Raw genomic sequence first — 26147 nt, forward strand, 5'->3', positions numbered from 1 at the left:
TAAATTACTTCAATATCTAGTACTTAGGATTGCAATACAAACTGTATTTTATCTTGTAAATACCTAACCATGTCCAATATCCTTGTATATATTCTATACATATAGGATTTGAAGGAGTAAATAAATAAATAAACATATTAGAAATTATGATACTGCTTGTACACTAATATTTCAAAAGTTCAATTTTGTATTGCAAGTGTGTATTCTCCAGTTGCCTTTCTAACTGCATCAGTAAATGATAAAACCATTTATCAAAATAACTGACATGACCACCAGTTGAATTCTTTCAGCAGAGTATTAAAGAAAGTCACTGACAATCATCTGAAATTTTGTTGCAGAATTCCAGAATTTTGTTTACTACCAAATATCTAAAAATATCACAGCTTTTATGTATAACTCTTCATGAAAATTTGATAGGGGTGTTATGTACACTGTTGCACAAATAGACATAAAAATGGCTACTGTATGATGACAGCTTCCTATTTGTTCATATGCTGTGCCATCAGAGAAAACCCATTACTGAGCAGCACTACTGCAGGTGATACATATGTAACAATTTTTTATTTATTTATTCATCCAGTAAATTTCTACAGATTTGCATCACACAGACATACAGGTTAAAAACAACTTCAACATTTATTTTAATAGTACACTAAAATCATTATATTTGATCTTGCTTCAGCAGCATAGCAGTTTTTGCGTATTCTTCCTTCATGTCTTCACATGTCTTCATGTACTTCACATGGTTTAAGAATTCTGCCACTGATCAGAAGCACTGATCTAATAAGAATGCCTTCATGGATTTATGAAACAGAGAAAATAAAGAAATAAGTTTAACTATGTGTTACAAATGTGACTTAACACTTTGTAGATACTTGGCACATATGTGGCAACATTTACTATTTATTGCTTAGGAGGGTCAGATTTTACTGCAAAGGAGTGTCATCTTTGGAAGACACTAGATTCAAGTTTTAATCTAAATGCTTGGTAATTTATGGTTTCTTGGATGTTTCCATGCATATGCTGATATAGATTTGCAGAAATATTCACAGGTAATTCTTCTCTTCATCTCTGCACATCTCTTATTCTCATGTTACTGAGAGTGTGTTAAATCCAAATTAAGAAATGAAATAAATGTGAAAAAGATTTGTAAGAAATGGACTATCATCCAAGAGTAAAACAAACTTGTGACTTGGAAAAACAGCAGATGACTAACTCAATAAAATTTTCTAAACACATTTTCAGTCAGAGGTTGTAATCTTGCTACTCTAACATGAATGGGGTTATCTCATGATGCAGTTCCCAGGTTAGACAAACAAGCTTTAATTTCAAAACATTGTTTCTTAAGAGTGAGCTTTTAAATCATTCAGATACCAGTTAGAACTGGTTACAAAAATTTCCATGGAGTGTTACTGTTGTAAAAATTACTGCAGGTTAAATTTATCTTGCTAGGGTAAACACAACTCTAAATCAGCCTTGTGTTCCTAAGATTACATAAACAGTTTGGTGGCTCATGGTCTTGCACAGTGCAGGAATTTGGTTTTTTTCACAGTTCTTGGTCAAAAAGTCTTTTGTGCAATGTTTATGAAAAATATTTGAATGCAGCTTCTCTTCACCACAAACTTTACTGTATACCAGTACTCAAACATATTACGTAATATTTAAAACCGTTTTTGGTGTTTCTTAACTAAGGAAATGCAGTTATGTTGTTCAGATGTGATCCTCACACGGGTTAATGCACTTAACAAATATTTTTCCATTTATTATATTTGATCCCCAAAGTGTGGCTCAAGACTGGCTATCACAGCTCAAAATGTTTTCTATTCACAAATTCTCTTAGTTATGGAAAAATGTGGACGTCTGTAAATAAAGCAGATATTCTAAAAATTATTATTTAAAATTTCTCAGTTTTCCATAGCTAAAACATCTGTGAGTACGTGCAACGTTTTGATGAAAGATTATTTACCTCCATTTGCAATGTATACTCATTCCTGATAGATCTGACTAGCATGAAGAGCTGCATCAAAAAAGTCTTCAGACTGGCGGTAACGATAACGATAAGCTTTCTCTGGGCATTTTTTAAATCTCATTCACACACAAGAGTAGTACAGTGTTCTCTTGCATTTTTTACTTTTCCAGTATAGTCGTGCCTAAGAAAACACAGATTATAACCTTTCTGCAAAATTCAACTTCATATTTTCACTATATAATCGGTAGATATATACACTTCAGTTCAGACATCCATCACCGCACCTGGACACAGAAAGGAAAGCAGTGCAAGAGGAAGCATCACGAATAAGAAGACAGCCAACTTGGTCTAGACATCCACCAATGCAGTAAGAGGATTTTTTGCAGCCTCAGATCAATTTCAGTCATAATTACTCTAAAAAAATAAGCAACAAGTAAACATCAGAAGTAAAGGTATGAAATCAAGTAAATAAGTCAATGTGAAATTCATTGTGTTTCACTAAAATGTACAGCCCCTAACGAACAAAGTTAGGAAGACGTAAACACTGCTATCACATGAATTAAAGAAGTATCAGTAACTGGTTAAGAAAAGATGTGTCAGCACTTACGAGAATACAAGATTTCACCCCATTTTCAATTTTTTGTACAAAAACAGCTACTCATGGAGGAACATGTATGTAGATAAGGAAAGACATCAAACACTATTACTTAAAGTTGATTGAAAAGCTAAGTTAAAACAACAGTTTCAAAATTTCTGCTGTAGTACCTACTGAGTCTTAACCCATGGGAATCAAGGGAGAGGATGTTGTTTGGTGGCTGGTATCTTCTGTCTACAACACAACTGCACAATTAACAGGTTTCTTTGTTTACTAAGAGTCCATGTGTTGTGGCACAAGCTCTTCACTAATAGTCCACATTAGCCTCACTGCTGGTGAAGTACAAGTAGTGCTATGCGATGATGGACAGCCACCAAACAAGGATGTGAGTTAGTGCGTCAGTGACTGAGACTGAGATTGAGACTGAGCCCTCTGGTCAGCAGAGGCGATCTAAATACTTGTGATCGAGAGGGCATTGGTGGTGTGTTGCTTGTGAGTCTGTCTTTGACCCCTCTCCTGATAGGTGCATTTGGTCCAGTGCCTACTATCAATCTTCTTGCTACATCTTTGCCAATCGGTGTGCTGGTGACAGCTTACACCAGCACAGAACCCCTTAAGGGGAGTTGTAATGCCCTATCCTGAGAATGTTAAATTTAGTGACATGCCTTCCCTGTATTTCAGGAACCACTTAGCCATTGACATGAAACGTTTACAGGACATTAAACTGTGCGTTCTGAGTCTACTGAACTACAATAATTGCATTTCAGCCACTGCTTTCGGAGATGCAATTTTTTTAATTACATGATTAAAATTGTGTGTATTTTTTTTGTACTTTATCATAAATAATTTTAATTATACACAACATTATGTTCTTTTAGTTTGGTAAACTCAGGATATGTATGTTATTACTACCTGAAAATTTGAATACTCTACTCGAAGTGGTTTCTGAGATTTAGAAAAAAATGCAACAGAAAATGTAAATTTTCAGGAGTGGCTTCTAAAGTTTCAAAAGACTGTAACTAACTTAATTTTGTATTTTTAGTCACTCAGAAGCACCATGCACCATACTGTTTATCATCCTCTTGATCTTTTTCCAAGTTTTTTCTTCTTTCCTTCTTTCTGGGCTTCTTAGTGGCCAACTGCACTGCATACTCTGCTTTATCAATGCGATCCTTGTCCATCCGTTCAAGTTCTCTGATGCAGTTTGCTCCAGGATTAATTCCCATATGCTGCAGCACTTTCACCCTACTAATGTTTTCATCAGTAAAAGCAATAACAACACCAATGCCCCCCCCCCCCCAAATTTAGTGTCTTCATTCCAACAAAAACATTTTTGGTAAGCGAGTCCATGTAAGATTATTGAACGACTCATGGGGATTTTGAGTCTGGCCATGCAGGCACTTCTTCAGTAATTCAGGATTTGCCAGGTCTCTGTAAATAGAATTTATGATATCCATGACTGCTGCTGGGATGGAATGTTTTTGGCAGTATGAACTGTTTGAGTATTGGGCATTGCCGTAATTGCACCATGAATCAGGTCCAGGAGGACAAAGGTGGTGTACTGGTTTTTCATCAAGTTGACAGCCTGTGGAAGAAGGTAGCCCATACTGCCTGCTTCATTTTCAACAAATCCTCAGTATTATTTCTAATGGCCATCTCATAAAACTGCTGCAGTTCATCAATCATTTCGTCTGTCAGCCTGCCTCTTATGGTTTTACCGTCAAAAAGTTTCTTGCCTCTCAAACTTTGTTTCAATTTCCTCAACCTGGTGCCCATCCTCTTCTGGACATGACATTTGTAACACAGCAATCCTCAGCCTTCTATATAATAAATTACCAATTTTATTAGATCTTGAAGTAATGCACGTAAAAATTTTAACATTTTCAACCGGTGTAGATTATATTAAAAAAAAATAAAAAATTTCCAATGTGAGTTTATATGTGATATACATATCATTTTATTCGGAAAATAGCAAATTTTATAACCAGATAAAAATCGGAAAATGTGAAAAAAAAAAGTCCGTTCTAACTCCCCTTAACATAAAAATAATTGTTAATTGTACATATAAAATCCCAGACAGAAGTTAATTACTTTTCTTAAAAATCTTGAGAATATTCTTAATGGTCTAAAAGTATATAGTATGACTATTATAATGTGTGATGACTTTAATACAGATTTCAATAAAACCATAAAACATAGTCTAAACATTAAAGCATTATTAGCAACTGAAACTTAAAGCAATACTTCAGACAATATCAGTTCTGCATCTGATTATTTTACTCTGAAAATGGTGTGGATACTAAAACGCATAAAAATAGGAAATCTACAATCATCATTATGGTGAGAGTTTACTTGAGTGAGCAGAAGTGTAAGACAAGGAATAATGAATAAACCTATTTGTTCCCGTCGAAGCAATTATTTGTGATCTGAGCATCTACATCTCTTTGCAATGAATAAAAAGCCAAACAGTGATAGGTGAAGATGCAAAATAAGTGTATCGCCCACTGAATAAACAACACAAAAATTAAAGTGCTGGGATGTTGAGGCGGTGAATGGCGATTCCTGTCAGAAAAGGAGTCTTACAAGTTAGCTTCATCCAGTGAACAGCGCCAAATGCTGTGAAATCACTAGTCACACACATCTTCAGAGCATTCACTAAGTAGTCTTTGTGGCAACACGGTAAAATTCAAACTGTGGGTCACTCGCTGTGGTGGCTATAACTCCATTGTTGTCGGTGTACTACTTCAGATGACTGCATTCTTTAAGTTCCACAGACAAACATAGAAACAATTCACAGAGATACTGTATACTGCGCCTGTGTTTACTTATTTTTAGACAGGTCAGTGACTAATCAAGACAAGTTAGAAAGTGCCTTGTGGTATTCGATTAATAAACTGTTCTAAAGCAAAGACTGTCATAATCATAACATATTTCAGCCTCAAATTTCTTTTAAATAAAGGCATATGCAAGTAATAATGATTATAATTAGAAGAAGAAAAAATAAATTAACTGTATTCTAATATATTCTTCTTGTCACACATGCAGGTATTTCATGTATGCAGCTATCCTAATACGGGCCTACCTATTTTTTCATGTAATCAGAATATGTGGACGTCTTTGCAATCTCTTGGAACAATGTCCTGAACAGTCTCTACACATTCTGTCCATTACTTCCGAAAAACCTTCCTGGATGTTTCTAACTTCTGATGGTGGGTCCTGAGATATCACACCATCTCATCTGCAGTCCTATACATCTGGTCCATCATCTGCAATGCACATGTCACCAGCTCATTCCAGTTGGACCTCCCATTTGAAATTCATCTGAATGTTATAACTAATCAATTTTTATCCAAACCTTTTAAAGAAAGACAAAAACAGTAACCAAGTCATTTCTGTTTTGGTATTGTGTGTTGAATGTTTAAAAGAACTAAATAAATTGTACAACTATTACTTATGGTGATTCTGTGACTGACTTGACTCTTGAAAATTTTAAAATCAACTGAACCAGTTAATAACTCAACCTAATGAAGAGCAATATTATCTTTTATCTGTATGATTTGTACAGCGCATGGGTCTGATAAAGAAAATAGTGAAATACTTTATTTCGGTCCACGAATAAACCCATATTTGAACTTTTTGTCTATTTAAGATACTAAATATTTATAATTTCAGGACATTTGGAGTTAGTGAAAGACTTTTGAGTTCAATTTCATCAAGTAAATATGACCATTTCGATACCTCAATCAAAGGGGGCAGTATAACGACATTTAGTAGTTTTCTCTTTCTTTTCCATTTGAGTAGAATTACTTTTTTAAGAGTAAAAATAATAGTCTGACTATCAAGTGTCCTCTGTATGATATAGAAAACACTCATGTGTATAAAACACAAGGTCTTATGTTTAATCAGTTAAGTAACTAAGTTATCTTCGTAAAGTAATATCTGTCTTTTCGCCATATAGCAGAGATCCTGAGTTGCAGATAGGTGCAACAAAAAGATTCACACAGTTATAGCTTTCAGCCATTAAGGCCTTTGTCAGCAATAGACACACACACACACACACACACACACACACACACACACACACACACGCGCGCATGATGGGAGTGGTGACTGGGATGGTAGCGCGGAGTCTGAGGGGCAGTTGCAAGATGCATAGGGACTACCTAAAACCACACTGGAATTTTACTGTAGCAGATAGATTCGAGAAAGGTGACTCGTTTCAAGATATGAGAGTGTCAGAAATAAGATTCACTAGTGGCTGTAGTCATTAAAGGAGTTCTCCATAGGATCCAACACAGGTATGTGGTTGAATGATTCAAAATCCCAGACAGCATTTCTACCGAAATCGTACCACTAGAGATCTGAAAAAACTAGTGTACATTTCTTACGACCTCAATCAGCACATCATCTACTACTATTTGTGATCCTTCTCAATCAACCATCGCCGTCAATCTCTGACATGGCATCAAGACAGAATTCTGGAGAAATATCTAGCTACAGCGGGGAGAGGGAGTTGCAAATACTAGTTTCATACCATGCTCAGCTGAATCACTTTCAAAATTTGGTAATTATATTACGAGGTTGCACCGTCGGCGATGTGTGACCCCACTGTTGGTCTGATACTATACACTCTGGTGATCACTGTCTATATTCAGCGTGCGAGGTGCCAGGGCTAGCAGTGTACTTAACACTAAATTCTTCTAGAAACTTCATATGAAAATGATGCTTTCAGCCCCCTTTTCTAACTCCGACTTTTGCTGTTGCACATGGATTAAGAAGAAACACGAACTGACTGTAATCGACCCTGCAAGTGAAGTAGAAAAGAGTTTGGCACCTACAATAATTTAATTTGATAGAAATTAATTTGATGAAGGAAAGTTTCATTAATGTAATGAGAAAGGAAAGGTTTGCTCTACCGATCAACAGAATGAAAGTTCTGTCCAAAATAACAATTTGATTTATTATGACTAAACTCAAGTAATAAACAAAACACATGAAACATTTACAATACGTCAAATTGGATACTCAAATAAATGCTGCGAAGGTGAAGTTGTCCATAAACTAGATTGTGACAATTATGACTAAGTGGTATGTGGAGCCAATTCCTTGCAACTCATATCTTCAGAAAAACACCCAGCCAACCCAACATTAATTGCTGCTACTGTAGTGAGAACTCAGACAATGAACACCCAAGACAGAACCACATTGGAAAAGATGGGAACAGGCACGCTCTGCTGAGCTCTGATTGTCACATAGCTAAATTCCCAAATCTGCCGGTGTTGCGGACATACATTACCAAGCTGTTTTCTTAAATGCAAGGACACAATCTGGCATACCAGAGGCGATGGCTGATTGCTTCGACATCCCGTCGTAGTGATGATAATGTCGCAAATATAGCCCGAAATAAATTATCCTGGTCTGGTTGTTTGTTCCAGACTAAAGACTTCATACCAACACAAATGCGCCTCTGAGGGAGATGAAGAAGGCTTGCTACACAATCACTGATGGTACAGTGATTGATTTTAACAAGCGAAGTCACACAGTAACTCCGATACAGTCAACTTTAGCCAAAACTGATCAAGACGGACAACATAGGCCACTCGTATGCAGAACGCTCAACTGCCAATTGTACTTGGAAAGTTACGTTGAAGTTGAAACATCTATACCCAGGGAGTCCCTTCCAAACACCGATTCACACAGACATTCACACTCTAAATATGGCCTGGGCATGAGGGGGCTGGTCTATTCAGTCATAGCCGGCCGCGGTAGTCTCGCGGTTCTAGGCGCACAGTCCGGAACCGCGCGACTGCTACGGTCGCAGGTTTGAATCCTGCCTCGGGTATGGATGTGTGTGATGTCCTTAGGTTAGTTAGGTTTAAGTAGCTCTAAGTCTAGGGGACTGATGACCGCAGATGTTAAGTCCCATAGTGCTCAGAGCCATTTGAACAATTTTTTTTTTATTGAGTCATATGCATTGATGCACGTGGTTCCATGTCTTGAGCATCGGAGGGGGCTTTTGGGATGGGGCCACTGTACTGACATCACAGAGTACTAAATGTCAGGTGTTGTTGCTACGTTGTTGTCACAGCAATAGGGTGTGCTGGAGCATCTGCAGTACACTATTGAGATTACAGCAAGACCCACGCATATGATCACGGCAGTACGATAGGAAGACATAGTGATAGGCTCTCCTCACGTCGATTAATTGTCTCTGAAGTCTAGTAGTTGGGATGCATCACTAGTCCAGATCTCTTCTCTCCCTGGACATTACTTTACGTTTACCAATATTGCAGTTTGACGAGGGATGATGGCACGTGGAGTGACTCCACAAGAGTGTGAGGACATCCATACAGGATCGAACTAGGAGTGACGATTGCTACAGCTGCTCTCTAAGTGAGAGGGGAAGTTAGAAATGAGACAATTCATTTGTTAGAGTTTGTGGCACAATACTGCTTTGTGTATGCAGATCGGCCAATGCTAGTGAATTAAAAACTCAAACAGGTGAGTATATAGCGTCCCTTTCTGTCCTGAGGCACGTGAGGCACAGGTTCCGACACCATACATGATCTTCTTCCATGTTGTGGTCAAATCCAATTGGTGACCGTGATAAGGCGTCTGCAATAATGTTCTGACTGCCAGGGATATGTTCTACCGAAAAATTGTACTGCTGCAGGTATGATGCCCACCTAATGAGCCGCCTGTGATTAAGCTTTGCAATCATCAGGAACTTGAGTACCTCGTGGTCTGTGTAGACCCTCGTCTTGCGACCAAATAGAAGGTACCTGAATTTTTCAAACGCCCATACAATAGTCAGCGCTTCTAACTCAGTTACCAAGTAATTCCTCTCACTCTTGAATAGTACTCTGCTACCAAACGCAATTATCTTCCACACCCTGTTTCCTTCATGTACATAGTCCTGGAACACCATGACACCCAGACCTGAGTATTGACTGTCCGTTACTATGCAAAGCTCTTCTGCTAAATTAGGGTGTGAGAGGATGGGTGCTTGTGTAATGCGAATTTTAATGCTTTCCATTCAGATTCGGCAGCCTCATCCCACTCCCAAGGAATCTTCTTTCCTGTAAGTTGGTGCAACTGAGGACTGCTCTGAGTTTTGACATGTATGAAGCGGTTGTAAAAATTTATGATCCCTAAGAACCCCCTTAACTGCTTCTTTGTCGTAGGAATGGGAAACTTTCCAATCACTTCAATCTTTTTGGGATTTGGCGCAATGCCCTCACCTGTGATGATATGTCCTAGAAATTTGACAGAGGACGTCCCAAAATTCGATTTTTCGATATTGATAGTCACTCCGTATTCCTTGAATGTCGCTAGGAGTTCACCGAGGACCGCATTGTGCTCTCCCCAAGATTTCTTTACGATCAGCAAATCGTCCACGTAGCTGGTGACATGACGTTTCCAATTATCGCTTAGTATGCCGGCCAGCTCCCGAATGAATGCAGCAGACGAAATGTTCAAACCAAATGGTAGACGACGAAACCGGTAACATCTTCCAAATGCTAAAAAGGCTGTGTACTGTCTGCAATTTGGGTGGAGCTCAATTTGCCAGAAACTCGATTTTGGATCACTGATGAGAATATTGATATTCCATGGAAGTTTTGTAAGAGTTCCTCTAATCGTTCCAATCTGTCTGTTTCGTGTTCTATTATGGTATTAATTTGTCGTGAGTCCAAGACTAAACGAATACTACCATTTGCCTTCTCGACAACTCTTAACGGTTTATTATAGGCTGAAGCCATAGGTTCTATTATTCCTTCACTCAGCATTCGCATAATTTCAGCTGCTACTTTCTGTCGATATGCCAAGGGGATTGGGTAGGGTGGCACATGAAACTGGTTGTGCGGACGTACACGGAATTCATATTGGAAGTTCTTTATTGATCCTGTCTTGGGAATAAAAATCTCTGCATGTTCTACTAGTAATTTATGAAGTTCTTTGCTCTGGTCGGACCTTATATTCTTTATTGCTTCCACTTTCTCCTTTATTTCTCTCATTATTACGACTTCATTCTCATCTGTGTCCTCCCCCCTAGCCCCAACGTCGACCTGTTCTTCCTTTCTGTCTTTCTGACATGTATAGTTTATCCGTACACAGTTAGACGGTAGTTGAGCTGGGACCAGCAGGTCGTCGAACTTAATGTGGATGGGATTCCCTTTCCTCAAAACCACTTCACCTTGTCCTAGATCAACTACTGCTTAATGCTTATTTAGGAAGTCCGTTCCTATTATCATGACGGTCGCCAGATTTGGCACAATCCAGAAGTTAGACTCTATTTTGTGTCCTTGGCAGAAGAATTCCAGTCTTGTTTGTTGGGTGACCCCCGTACACTTACCCGATAATGCTCCTTTAATTTTGGTTTTCTTAACCGATAGGACAGGCCAGTCCACCTCCTGAGAGCACCTCTTGTATGTTGCCTCAGATATTGCCATTATGTAGCTTCCACTATTTATTATCGCATTCATACTCTTTTCAGCTTTTGCTACTATGATAAGAGGCTGCCGATCCTGTCGAGGAGTTGTTTTGTGTTCTTCGAGCAGGATTTCTGATAAATCTTCGTAATTTATCTTCCGTAGTTGGCCAGGTCCGAGATTACGTGCGAAATTCCGGCAGCCTGTGTTCGCACTAGTCTGGCGTCAATCCCTTGTTAAGCTCCCCCTCCTCTGACATGCATTAGGATTTGCGGGTTTAGTTTCAATCTCCTGGCTCCACTGTTGTCCTTGGTTTCGCTCTCTCCAATTACGGTCGCTTTACCGTTCGTTACTCCTCCTGTCCCAGATTCCTTGTTTAGCTTGACCCTGTTCCCTGACGTTCTGGTTTCCGTGTCTCTGGTTTCCATAATCTAGAATAGCGTAACCTTGATTTCCATAACCCTGGTTTCCTAACTGACCAGTGTGATTATGCGATCTGTTATCGTCTTCCCTTGCTGGCCAGTGGTATTTGTTACTTTGCCCCTTCTTCCTGTCCTTTGTGTCTTGTTTATCAAAGACTACTTCGAGTTCGCGCAATAGACTCTAGAAAGCTTCTATGTCAGGTCCACACTTCCCGACAAGTGTCTGTTGGTATCTAACTGGCAATTTAGAAAAGCAAAATTTAATGATTTCTGTGTTGCTGTATGGATGATCTAAAAATGATTTTTCTTGAGTAAATCATCAAAAAATTTGGTTGCGCTCCTTTGCCCAGACACTTCCATTACAGGACAAAATATTATTTCCCCTTTAATCCTGTCTTGCGTTTCCTTTGACTAGTAGGTCCGCAGGAATGCACCAACAAATTCCTGATAAGTCCGACACGTCGCTGCCACACCCCACATTTTTTCTGCAGCTTGGCCTTCGTTGTGTCCAAACAAGAATTCTAATTTTGCCTGGGTTGGCCATGATGACAGTAATGAATTTGTAAACTGCATCACCCAGCTCTTCGGATGCATCGACCCTCCATTATCTTTGAACTTCTGGAATTTTAGTATCGACAGGAAGTGTTTGTGATCAAAATCCTGTCCGATCCTCACACTGGCGTTGTCACTCGTTTCCGATACTTGCACGTCTGCTGAGTGTCCTGATCTGTCTTGCTGATAACTGTGATGTGCTACCTCTGTATCACAGTGGAAGTGGCACTCAGAATTCACTCTCCTAAGTGGGCTGCAATTATTGGAGCTATTACTCGCTGTTTCTGCGTGTGCATTGTTAGTTCCACACTCTGTCATTGGGCTAGAGCACGCCGGGCTTTTCCTCGGAGACACAATTCTGTGTACTCCATCATTGGTATCTGAATGCGATGTGCTCGTGTGCCCGTTTCACTCTAGTTTTGCTATTTGACTCTCTACTTCTTCCATTCGTTTCGTGGTGTTCGCAACCGCGATATTACCTTGAGTTTTTAAGAACGCTAGGGATTTTGAGTGGGCTTGTGTTGTACATCGCAAGCACCCTGCGAGTTTAGAAGTCGCTTCCGTGACTTTCATTGCCCCTATTGCTGCCGTTTTGGCCAGGCCTGCTACTTTTTGTGCAGCCATTGACATTTGTTTTACTTCTCCACATTCTTTCTTTATAGTTAATAATTCCCACGAATTTCCCCCATATGCGAAATTATTGCCTGAGTGTCCTTCTTACGCTGTTCGTCAGCTTCTCCCTTCTCCTTCTTACGCTGTTTCCATCTTCTTCCTTCTCCTTCTTACGTTGTTTCTCATCTTCTTCCTTCTCCTTCTTACGCTGTTTCTCATCTTCTTCCTTCTCCTTCTTACGTTGTTCGTCAGCTTCTTCTTTCATTGATCGTAGGAAGCTCAGTATTGGGTTAATGTCATCTTTCTGATCCTCGCATACATGGGCGATGTAATTCTGGATACCTGGGCACTAGAGCTCTGACGTAACTGAGCTGGCCTCTGTTTGCTCTCGATCGTTTGACTATAAACTTCCGCTACCGTCTCGACCTGTGTGCCTGTCTCTGTTTCATCCTCTACCTCTTTATCAGAATCACGGCCGCGATGTTGCTCTAAGATCGAGTCCAAATCACCTTCCTCATCAATGACCCTGTCGTCCTGTCCTGCAAAAATGTGCCCATCTCATCTCCAAACCTATCCCCATCAGTAACCTGCCCCTTATCCATTATGCTATCCTCTTTTGTTTTAGCTTTGCTCGCTAATAGTCGTGCCTTACTTCTTGTGATCATTCATGAAAAACAAATTTATCTAAAATGCACAATAAAAATAATCTACTCCCTATATTTTTACACATAGACATAAAATTACAACAACGCCGTTCCAACAATGTAATTACATGCACGATTTGTTGTGGTACAGAAACTGCACACAAACCGGACAAAGTGTGATGTGGTAAGGACACCACATCAAAGAAACACAAAAACAATGAACAAACAAAAATATATACACTGAAAACAAAAACTGTAATCATGCGCCGCTACTTAAAAACTAATCGTGGAACTACCAGAAAAAGAACGTGGGTATTAATCATTAAAAAAGTAGAGAAAAAAATTTGAATGTTCCTACTGAGAATACTGTTTGCTTATCAGTGATTCACAGGTAAGATCCGAGGCTAATGGTCGCCATTATATGCAAGGTGCCGGGGCTAGCAGTGTACTTAACACTAAATTCTTCTAGAATCTTCATATGGAAATGATGCTTTAAGCACCCCTTTTCTAACTCCGACTTTTGCTGTTGCACATGGATTAAGAAGAAACGCGAACTGACTATAATCGACCCTGCAAGTGAAGTAGAAATGACTTTGGCACCTACAATAATTTAATTTGATACAAATTAATTTGATGAAGGAAAGTTTCATTAACGTAGTGAGAAAGGAAAGGGTTGCTCTACTGATCAACAGAATGAAAGTTCTGTCCAAGAGGTGATGTCTGGTTGCTTCGACGTCCCATCATAGTGATGATAATGTCACGAATATAGCCGGAAACGAATTATCATGGTCTGGTTGTCCCAGACTAAAGACTTCATACCAACACAAATGCACCTCTGAGGGAGACGAAGAAGGCTCGCTACACAATCACTGATGGTACAGTGATTGATTTTAACAAGCAAAGTCACACAGTAACTCCGATACAGTCAACTTTAGCCAAAACTGTTCAAGACGGACAACATAGGCCGCTTGTATGCAGAATGCTCAATTGCCAACTGTACTCGGATAGTTACGTTGAAGTTGAAACTTCAGCAACTTCATCAACAGTTACAATTAAATGAAAGTATATTAGATAGCCAACGCAGGGAAGGCTGTCCAGAGCAGCGAGAGCTCAGTCTTGTAACCTACTCCGACAGAAAGGCGAGAGCTGACTCTCTCAAGAGCACCCGTACAAGGCGAACACAGACCATTCCCGCCCCCGCAACAGTGGCCGTGGTTAAAACGTGCCAATCAGCAACTCGAAAACTGGCGGAAAATTCCACTCTATTGACGAAGCACTACTATTCCACCAATGGAGATACTTGGCGCCAATTTCTGCGCCGATTTTGCTACGTGACGGAGCTATCCCCTGAGCAAGCCAATCACAGTCACGATTTTGCAGAAAACGCGAGAATTTGCCCGCCAACACTGCCTGGGAACACAAGTCATTCCCACGCCTTGCTGGTAGCCTGTCAGAAAGTGTTTTCACTAAGTTTCTGCGAAGTAACGGAATCTCTAGGCCCAGCCGCTCCTTCAGGCGCCTGGTGGGGTGTCGCCCCCGCTCTTATGACAATGTCGGTGTCTGGAAAGCATCCACTCGACTCCCTCACACCCGTCGGCATAACCTTTCAAGATCAGCAGAACCCGCCTGTCACCAGACCACCCAGGTGACGAGAGGCACTGCATGGGAAGTCCGCGTGTGAAGCAATAGCAACTTTTCGCCACATGCAACTAGAGAGGAAAATATTCATATCTTCTGAGTTCTCAATACTAGCCTTGTAATGACGATACTCAGCCATACTTCCCCAAATAGAATTACTCAGAGTAAGATATAAATATGAGATGGGGCAAATAACTGTGTGCATCTAAAGGCATGCCACCTCTCAAGTGTCACAGTATTTGTCTGGAAAAAAACTACTTCAGTCAGAGTTAATGCCATACATAGATTTAAAAGCCAATATAGCTTTTAACATGGATACTTGTATGCACCTGTAGAACCAAGCAATATGTTTGTGTTTTTTAACATCTGGCTGTTTGTAAGACGATTAAGCCTCTCTTTCTAAGACACAGTAGTACTACTAGGAAGAAAACCTATGAGACATGTCCACCCATCGTTGATTTACGTTCAGTATTATTTCGTATCACCAATTTCACCTTGAGCATCCGGCTTATAAAGTATTAGTCTGTGTCTCAAAATGTGCAAGGGAAATAAATATGTCCAGCCATAAGGAAGGTATGGATTTGACGTGGAATACTGTGATAACAAAGGGAAGAGTATGTCAAATCATAAGAATGGTACAGATATTTCTATTTCCAAAGCCACAGCTGTCAAAAGGGTGTATTTCCGATACTTCGCTCATTGTCGAATGTTGTTCAACTGAGACCGCAATCGTAATGTTTAATTGTAAGTATAGTGATCAAATATTTATGTGGCCATATTCCTAGGATGATGATTCTGCCTTTACCTGCTTGCATGCATCGCCAATGGCCTGTGGCAGGAATGATTTACGTTTCCCATAAATGGCTGGAGCCGTCTGAATGGAAAGGCCTGTTGGGCTGTGGTATGAATAGTTAACTAAATCGTTCATCCTCTAGACGGCCGAATAGCGAACTAATACTTACAAGGGAACCTCCCCATCACACTCCCCTCAGATTTAGTTATAAGTTGGCACACTGGAGAGGCCTTGAAAGACTGAACACAGATCAATCGAGAAAACAGGAAGAAGTTGTGTGGAACTACGAAAAAAATAAGCAAAATATACAAACTGAGAAGTCCATGTGCAAGATAAGCAACATCTAGGATCATTTGAACCCAGGAGTGGCGTAGTTCCGTTGCTAGTGTGAGCAGCTGCGGAACGAGAGGTCCTGGGTTCAAGTCTTCCCTCGAGTGAAAAGTTTACTTTCTTTATTTTCGCAAAGTTATGATCTGTCTGTTCGTTCATTGACGTCTCTGTTCACTGTAATAAGTTTAGTGTCTGTGTTTTGCGACCGCACCACAAAACCGTGCGATTAGTAGACGAAAGGACGTGCCTCTCCGATGGGAACCGAAAACATTTGATCGCAAGGTCGTAGGTCAACCGATTCCTCCACAGGAAAACACGTCTGATATATTCTATACGATACTGGTGACGGCATGTGCGTCACATGACATGAATATGTTGTCAAATGGTTCAAATGGCTCTGAGCACTATGGGACTTAACATCTGAGGTCATCAGTCCCCTAGAACTTAGAACGACTTAAACCTAACTAACCTAAAGACACCACACACATCCATGCCCGAGGCAGGATTCGAACCTGCGACCGTAGCAGTCCCGAGGTTCCGGACTGTAGCGCTTAGAACCGCACGGCCACACCGGCCGGCCCGAATATGTTGTCGACCCACCTAACTTGTACACTTGCCGAATGGGTAAAAAGATTCTTCTACCTTGCCCGATTGAGGTTTTCTTGTGGCTGTGATAATCACTCCCAAAAAAGTGATGAAAACATAAGAGTTTGTCGCATAAACTGAAAATAAAAAATTAAAATTTTCACTCGAGGGAAGACTTGAACAAAGGACCTCTCGTTCCACAACTGCTCACGCTAACCACGGGACCATGGCGCTCCCAAACTCAGACGATCCTAGATGTTGCCTATGTAAGTTTGTATATTTTACTAATTATTTTCATAGTTCCACACAACTTCTTCCTGTTTTCTCGATTGATCTGTGTTCAGTTTTTCAAGTCCTATCCACTGTGCCAACTTATAACTAAATCTGAGGGGGTTGCGATGGGGAGGTTCCCTTGTTAGTATGAGCTGGGCAGCTTTCATGATCGCATGGAAATTGGAGAAGATTCAATATGGATTTATGTTTGCGCTAGACCATCATTTGCCCGGTTTGTCTGGTTGACTGTTTCTGCACATTTTGCACTTGTATTTAGTTGAGGGAACATCGATTGTGGTGTGTCCATCTAGCAGGGATGATCTGGAATCTGTTACATCACCAAGATCAGTATTTGCGAGTGGAAATATCAGTTTTCTTCTTTCTTCCGAGTTTTGATGTAAAGGTCTTCGCAGATGGGATAAATTTCTAGTTACTCAGCGGCATAAAGCACGCTCCACCTCGCTAGAGTTTTGGATTTCCAGAGAAATAATTTCCAATTTATATCTTCGGAATTATGTTGCATGAGCGATCAGTAGAATACTGCTATGTGTGATTGATATCGAGAAGTATCGGGTAAATGGTGTAATATTCTGGCAAACCATGTGAAAATACGTGTGTTCTTGTAATCCCAGAGCCTGAAGATGTGTATAGGAAAGTAAGCAAGCAAGCAGGTCGGGACCAGAATCAGAAACGTGTTTGTGCAGAGGGGAGCTGACCCCAAATTTGTAGAACAGTTCTGAGGGTGACTTCGAACCAGTGAGAGGGCTATGGTCACGCGTCGGGAGTGTATGAACACCCGACCTTGTGGGAAATATCTAGTGCAGTGAGACGTATACCTACGGTGCATGTGCTTATGCTGTATGTCTACATCTACATCCGTACTTCGCAAACCACCTGACGGTGTGTGGCGGATGGTACTTTGAGTACCTCTATCAGTTCTCCCTTCTATTCCAGTCTCGTATTGTTCATGAAAAGAAAGATTTTGGTATGCCTCTGTGTGGGCTCTAATCTCTGATTTTATCCTCATCGTCTCTTCGCGAGATATATGTAGGAGGGAGCAATATACTGCTTGACTCCTCGGTGAAGGTATGTTCTCGAAACTTCAACAAAAGCCCGTACCGAGCTACAGAGCATCTCTCCTGCAGAGTCTTCCACTGGAGTTTATCTATCATCTCCGTAATGCTTTCGCGATTACTAAATGATCCTGTAATGAAGTGTGCTGCTCTCCGTTGGATCTTCTCTATCTCTTCTATCAACCCTATCTGGTATGGATCCCACTCTGGTGAGCAATATTCAAGCAGTGGGGAAACAAGTGTACTGTAACCTACTTCCTTTGTTTTCGGATTGCATTTCCTTAGGATTCTTCCAATGAATCTCAGTCTGGCATCTGCTTACTTATGATCAACTTTATATGATCATTCCATTTTAAATCACTCCTAATGCCTACTCCCAGATAATTTATGGTGTTAACTGCTTCCAGCTGCTGACCTGCTATATTGTAGCTAAATGATAAAGGATCTTTCTTTCTATGTACTCGCAGCACATTACACTTGTCTACATTGAGATTCAATTGCCATTCCCTGCACCATGGGTCAATTTGTTGCAGATCCTCCTGCATTTCAGTACAATATTCGCAGTATATGCATGAGATTCTGGCAGTCGATAACTATGAGCATGATGCAAAAGGGGCAATTTTGTATGGCGCAGGATACGAATTGTATGTTTACTACATCGACATGGTATGCAGTGATGTATTGTCGGATTGGAGATCAGTTTCACACTCTAATATTCAAGCTTCCGTCTTCAGTGGCAGAGCATTGTAATTGAGTAAGAGTCTTTCCTTATTTGACGACCTGTAGGCCACTTTTCAGGGTTTAATTGTCAGGGCAATATGGCACAAAATAGTTTTTGCCACTGAAAGTCTCGTCTGCAGAAAGAAAAAAAAGGCGAACAGTGCTTCCACACTGGCAGCATCCATAATTTGGAGGGTAAATTCAATAAGGGCAAAATCAGAATGCTCCATTCATTCACAAGACGTCCATTGTGCTGGGTCACAGGAGCATCTACAAACTGATTGTAACAAGATGGAGGCAAGGTATCTACAGAAAGTTCTGAGAAAACTAATGTTCAAAGATAAGTTGAAGCAGACCATCCATCTCTGTTGTGATGCTGTCCCTCATCCGACATTGTGGTATTAGGACATCTCCAGACCAGTAGCTGTATGTTGTTGTTGTTGTGGTCTTCAGTCCTGAGACTGGTTTGATGCAGCTCTCCATGCTACTCTATCCTGTGCAAGCTTCTTCATCTCCCAGTACCTACTGCAACCTACATCCTTCTGAATCTGCTTAGTGTATTCATCTCTTGGTCTCCCTCTACGATTTTTACCCTCCACGCTGCCCTCCAATGCTAAATTTGTGATCCCTTGATGCCTCAAAACATGTCCTACCAACCGATCCCTTCTTCTAGTCAAGTTGTGCCACAAACTTCTCTTCTCCCCAATCCTATTCAATACCTCCTCATTAGTTACGTGATCTACCCACCTTATATTCAGCATTCTTCTGTAGCACGACATTTCGAAAGCTTCTATTCTCTTCTTGTCCAAACTAGTTATCGCCCATGTTTCACTTCCATACATAGCTACACTTCATACAAATACTTTCAGAAACGACTTCCTGACACTTAAATCTATACTTGATGTTAATAAATTTCTCTTCTTCAGAAACGATTTCCTTGCCATTGCCAGTCTACATTTTATATCCTCTCTACTTCGACCATCATTAGTTATTTTACTCCCTAAATAGCAAAACTCCTTTACTACTTTAAGTGTCTCATTTCCTAATCTAATTCCCTCAGCATCACCCGATTTAATTTGACTACATTCCATTATCCTCGTTTTGCTTTTGTTGATGTTCATCTTATATCCTCCTTTCAAGACACTGTCCATTCCGTTCAACTGCTCTTCCAAGTCCTTTGCTGTCTCTGACAGAATTACAATGTCATCGGCGAACCTCAAAGTTTTTACTTCTCCTCCATGAATTTTAATACCTACTCCGAATTTTTCTTTTGTTTCCTTTACTGTTTGCTCAACATACAGATTGAATAACATTGGGGAGAGGCTAAAACCTTGTCTTACTCCTTTCCCAACCACTGCTTCCCTTTCATGCCCCTCGACTCTTATAACTGCCATCTGATCTCTGTACAAATTGTAAATAGCCATTCGCTCCCTGTATTTTATACCAGCCACCTTCAGAATTTGAAAGAGAGTATTCCAGTTAACATTGTCAAAAGCTTTCTCTAAGTCTACAAATGCTAGAAACGTAGGTTTGCCTTTTCTTAATCTTTCTTCTAAGATAAGTCGTAAGGTTAGTATTGCCTCACGTGTTCCAACATTTCTACGGAATCCTAACTGATCTTCCCCGAGGTCCGCTTCTACCAGTTTTTCCATTCGTCTGTAAAGAATTCACGTTAGTATTTTGCAGCTGTGACTTATTAAACTGATAGTTCGGTAATTTTCACATCTGTCAACACCTGCTTTCTTTGGGATTGGAATTATTATATTCTTCTTGAAGTCTGAGGGTATTTCGCCTGTCTCATACATCTTGCTCACCAGATGGTAGAGTTTTGTCATGACTGGCTCTCCCAAGGCCATCAGTAGTTCTAATAGAATGTTGTCTACTCCCGGGGCTTTGTTTCGACTCAGGTCTTTCAGTGCTCTGTCAAACTTTTCACGCAGTATCTTATCTCCCATTTCGTCTTCATCTACATCCTCTTCCATTTCCATAATATTGTCCTCAAGTACATCGCCCTTGCATAAACCCTCTATATACTCCTTCCACCTTTCTGCCTTCCCTTCTTTGCTTTGAACTGGGTTGCCATCTGAGCTCTTGATATTCATACAAGTGGTTCTCTTCTCTCCAAAGGTCTCTTTAATTTTTCTGTAGGCAGTATCTATCTTACCCCTAGTGAGACAAGCCTCTACATCCTTACATTTGTCCTCTAGCCATCCCTGCTTAGCCATTTTGCACTTCCTGTCGATCTCATTTTTAGACGTTTGTATTCCTTTTTGTCTGCTTCATTTACTGCATTTTTATATTTTCTCCTTTCAACAATTAAATTCAATATTTCTTCTGTTACCCAAGGATTTCTATTAGCCCTCGCCTTTTTACCTACTTGTCGTCTGCTGCCTTCACTACTTCATCTCTCAGAGCTACCCATTCTTCTTCTACTGTATTTCTTTCCCCCATTCCTGTCAATTTCAAGAATTTCAAGAATTTTATTCACCATAGATCATTTTACAATGATATTGGCTTCGTCATACAAGATGTACTAGTACATACAGAATAACAAAATAAACTTCTGTCCATACATTATAAATACATTTGAAGCATGGCAGTGTACCAAATTACAAAGGATAGCTTTTAAAAGCTAACGCAACAAGCTATCTTATAATCTAATATAATAAGGTATTTTATTGTTTATAGTATAAACTTTGTAATTACACACGATTAACCACAGCACAAAATAATATGTTTAACTACAGACAACTTTAAATGCTTATATTCTCCTCAGGCATCTCAAAGAATTCTTTAATGTCATAGAATGAATGATCTGACAGCCAGCTGTACCACTTAATTTTAAAAGAATTTGTATCCATAGACTGAACATGAATTGGCAGTTTATTGAACATATTGAGTGGGTTAACTTTGTGGGAATTTCCTGTTCTCGCTAATCTGTGGCGCGGTATGTCTAAATTACCGTTCACCCTGGTGTTGTGTTCGTGTATTTCCTTTCTGGCAATAAATTCTGAAATATTATTTTTAATATAGAGTACAGACACATAGATGTATAAGTTTATAATTGGAAGTATTCTGAGTCTGGAGAAAAGAGAACGACAGTGCTCCCTATGACCTCTTTTACATATTATAGGTATGACTTTTTTTTGTAATTTCAATACGTCTTCGATGTGAGGGGAGTGCCCCCATATAATAAGACCATATGAAATATATGACTGGAATAGCCCAAGCTCACTATCTCCCTTAGTTTCAAGAGAAGATATGCCACCTGAGATATTTTTTCACATACATGATTGACATGTTCCTCCCAATATAGTTTTGAGTCAATGTGAATACCTAAGAGTTTTACTGACTTATTGCCTACTTCATTTGATGTTCCCATTAAAAGTTGTTGTGTTTTGTCAGGGTTGCATAGGAGCTTATTGGCTGCAAACCAGTCCAGGGCCTTTTCTAGGTTATTCAGATCTGAAATGTTCTGATGTGTGGTAAGTAGTGTTGTATCGTCAGCATAACACACAACAGGGTGAGCTATATTTTTAGGTAAATCATTAATAGCGACAATGAAGAAGAAGGGTCCAAGGATAGACCCTTGTGGTACACCTGTGCTGATTTCCATGATGGAAGAATTTAAATTTCTGACTGAAACGAATTGTTTTCGGTTACTTAAATAAGAATTTATCACAGATAAAGTGCTCCCTCTCACCCCGTAAAACTCTAGTTTCCCCAGTAGTATGTCAACAGGAATGCAATCGAAAGCTTTGCTTAGGTCACATAATACCAGTGATACCATGTTATTATTTTGAAAAGCTGTTAAGGTTTGGTCAATGATTTCCAAGATGGCCCCTGTTGTGTTCTTCCCCTTTCGAAAGCCAAACTGATTGTTACATAGGATATTGTGTTTTTCAAAGAAGTTGCTTATTTGTGTGTGTATCAGCGCCTCAAATACCTTTGAGAATATTGGAACAATGGAGACTGGTCTGTAGCTTTGGGGGAGATGTTTGTCTCCTTTTTTAAAAACTGGGACAACTTTTGATACCTTGAGTGCATCCGGAAAAACTCCAAATTCTACACATTTATTAAAAATATAAGCTAATGGTTTGGCGATTGAGTGTATTGTCATTTTAATTATGTCATTTGATAACCAATAACAGTTCATACTTTTAGAACCTGAAAATTTGGATACAGCTTTTATAACATCAGCAGGTGTGACAGCCCTCCATTGAAATGCCAGGTTAACAGGCAGTGGTGTTCCAACAAGGTTCATTGCAGATGAATTTGTTGCTTTGATACTGTTACTTATTTCTTTAACTGAGTTTCAAAAGTACTCGTTTAATTGTTCCCTTATGCCCTCCCTGAAACTCTCTACAACCTCTGGTTCTTTCAGTTTATCCAGGTCCCTTCTCCTTAGATTCCCACCTTTTTGCAGTTTCTTCAGTTTAAATCTGCAGTTCATAACCAATAGATTGTGGTCAGAATCCACATCTGCCCCTGGAAATGTCTTACAATTTAAAACCTGGTTCCTAAATCTCTGTCTTACCATTATATAATCTATCTGATACCTTTTAGTATCTCCAGGATTCTTCCATTTATACAACCTTCTTTTATGATTCTTGAACCAAGTGTTAGCTATGATTAAGTTATGCTCTGTGCAAAATTCTACAAGGCAGCTTCCTCTTTCATTTCTTCCCCCCAATCCATATTCACCTACTATGATTCCTTCTCTCCCTTTTCCTACTGACGAATTCCAGTCACCCATGACTATTAAATTTTCGTCTCCCTTCACTACCTGAATAATTTCTTTTATCTCGTCATACATTTCATTTATTTCTTCATCATCTGCAGAGCTAGTTGGCATATAAACTTGTGCTACTGTAGTAGGCATGGGATTTGTGTCTATCTTGGCCACAATAATGCGTTCACTATGCTGTTTGTAGAAGCTAACCCGCTATTCATTATTAAACCTACTCCTGCATTACCCCTATTTGATTTTGTATTTATAACCCTGTAATCACCTGACCAAAAGTCTTGTTCCTCCTGCCACCGAACTTCACTAATTCCCACTACATCTAACTTTAACCTATCCATTTCCCTTTTTAAATTTTCTAACCTACCTGCCCGATTAAGGGATCTGACATTCCATGCTCCAATCCGTTGAACGCCAGTTTTCTTTCTCCTGATAACAACGTCCTCTTGAGTAGTCCCCCCCCGGAGATCCGAATGGGGGACTATTTTACCTCCAGAATATTTTACCCAAGAGGACGCCATCATCATTTAATCATACAGTAAAGCTGCATGTCCTCGGGAAAAATTACGGCTGTAGTTTCCCCTTGCTTTCAGCCGTTCGCAGTACCAGCACAGCAAGGCCGTTTTGGTTAATGTTACAAGGCCAGATCAGTCAATCATCCAGACTGTTGCCCCTGCAACTACTGAAAAGGCTGCTGCCCCTCTTCAGGAACCACATGTTTGTCTGGCCTCTCAACAGATACCCCTCCATTGTGGTTGCACCTATGGTACGGCCATCAGTATCGCTGAGGCACGCAAGCCTCCCCACCAACGGCAAGGTCCATGGTTCATGGGGGGGGGGGGGGGGGGGGGGGGGGGGGGGACACCGAAAATTGCAGCCACGCTATGCACACATCTTTTGGCAATGTTTCAGCTTCACTGGGCAAGTAAACATATGTGTGCAGCCAACGTATCTCGCATGTCCCATTAGAATCACTAGGAACAATGCACTGCAGCTCTGCATCATTGTGCCAGCCACCTTCCCATTTTCTTTGTTACTGTGAACAGTCTGCCAGAAGCGATATGACATTAGTTGGGTATCTTAAGATGGTCATCATTACTCCTAGGTGAACACGTATTTCGACAGGAATTTCTCAGGTGTCAAGTATGTAATGGATACGGAAGCCCCATGTCTGTGGGACCTAAATGGACACCTGTGTATGGCTTTGCAGCTGACAGTTGCATCATGACTTCGCAAGGCTGCCAGTGTAGCCCAACACCTGGAGGCGCATGCGGAGTCATCAGCGTTGGGTGGCGGGTGCGTTTTTTACTAGCGATCTTTTGTTTAAACTATATTCCATCTATTTCACCAACCAATAGGATGCTACAAATTAAAAAAATAACTATCCCATACATATGAAGAATATCGATTTAATTAATTTGCATAAACTTTTTATTTCAGTGTGGTTTTAGCAATACAATAGTTGAGGGGTGGAGTTGTTTGCTTGAGTGGGTTACATGGAGCATAAAGCAGGTTAAGTGCAGAACACTGGGTTTATTTGCATAATTTTCATGTAAAATGCAGTACAATAGTTTAAGGAGTGTGTGACAAAGAAGAATGCACCAGAAATTGCGATCAAAAGCATGTGAAATTCGAAAAGCGTACCAGAAAATGGTGGGAGGACATAACTAATTACTTAATTTGGTATCAAAGGTGGTACAATAGTTCAAGGAAATGGGGGTAACGTGGAAAAACACTTAACAGAACAATAGGTTAAGTGCCAACAAAGCGCCGAACATTAGGTTAAGACACCCAGAGTACAGTGCCGAACATTGGGTTATGCAACATGTTTGCCCCACGTAATTACTTCTTACAAGACCTACATGTTTCCAAACAGCAGAGAATGATGAGGAAGAGAAATCCAACCCCCACAAACTGAATTTTTTTATAAATAAACAATATACCCTTGAATTTCCTGTGATGAGATCCTTCCTCTCCGCCAAAGAGCCACCAATTTCCATATATTCCATACACTGCCTTGAATATTCTAAATTGTTTAAATAAAAAATATCCTACACATTGTATAAATTGTTTAAACACTATTCCATACACAGCAGTCGATTTACTGACAAATTGTTTAACTAAATAAATAAACTATATTCCATACACTGCCATAAATAATTAAACAATATTCCACACACTGCAACCAAATTCCTTCCAAATGACTGATCAACTGAGTCTTTTCCCGCCAGTTTCTGGGAGGGATGGTGGGAGGGGAGGGGATTTACCAGAGGGTGAGAGGTTAATTAATTGATCAATTTAATTAAGAAGTTAATCAAACTGATAAGAGTGAGAGGGGCTATTCCAATAACTCAGACCTGAAAGCGACCCTATAGCAGCGAGTGGAGAGGTTTCCTGAGGGGGGAGGGGGGGGGGGGGGGGGGAACAATAGGTTAAGTGCCAGTCAATCAAAAGGAAGGATCTTTTTAGCAGACCAATAGGTTAAGTACCTGTTGATTAACGGAGAACAATAGGTTAAGTACATATCAATCAAAGGAGAACAATAGGTTAAGTACCTGTCAATCAAAGGAGAACAATAGGTTTGTCCCTGAGTGCATACCTGCCTCTGATGTAGGCAACCCACACTAACAAAATGGACCAGAACATAGTGTGCTTTTCTTGAGGCAGTGTAACTGATGGCACGCAATTTCCCAGGCTTTATTCATCCAACAACTGATAATGAGTGCACTTTGCGACTTCCAATAAATTTTATACATACTTCATATCTT

The 26147-nt window shown here is 40.1% G+C and overlaps 2 long non-coding RNA genes across 2 annotated transcripts in view; both read right to left on the reverse strand.

The window, feature by feature from the left end:
- Positions 1-542: 542 nt before the first annotated feature.
- LOC126458180 (uncharacterized) overlaps positions 543-26147 on the reverse strand; it is a 38554-nt gene continuing 12949 nt past the window's right edge. Inside the window, exon 3 of the long non-coding RNA XR_007585587.1 lies at positions 543-793. This is a non-coding gene — a long non-coding RNA (uncharacterized LOC126458180). The remainder of the gene's footprint in view (positions 794-26147) is intronic.
- LOC126458182 (uncharacterized) lies at positions 800-26108 on the reverse strand. Its single transcript, XR_007585589.1, has 3 exons — positions 25979-26108; positions 5647-5830; positions 800-2150 (listed from the first exon to the last, which is right to left on the reverse strand). It is a non-coding gene; the product is annotated as an uncharacterized LOC126458182 (long non-coding RNA).

This window comes from Schistocerca serialis, chromosome 2, assembly GCF_023864345.2.
Source record: "Schistocerca serialis cubense isolate TAMUIC-IGC-003099 chromosome 2, iqSchSeri2.2, whole genome shotgun sequence".
Taxonomy (NCBI): Eukaryota; Metazoa; Arthropoda; class Insecta; order Orthoptera; family Acrididae; genus Schistocerca; species Schistocerca serialis.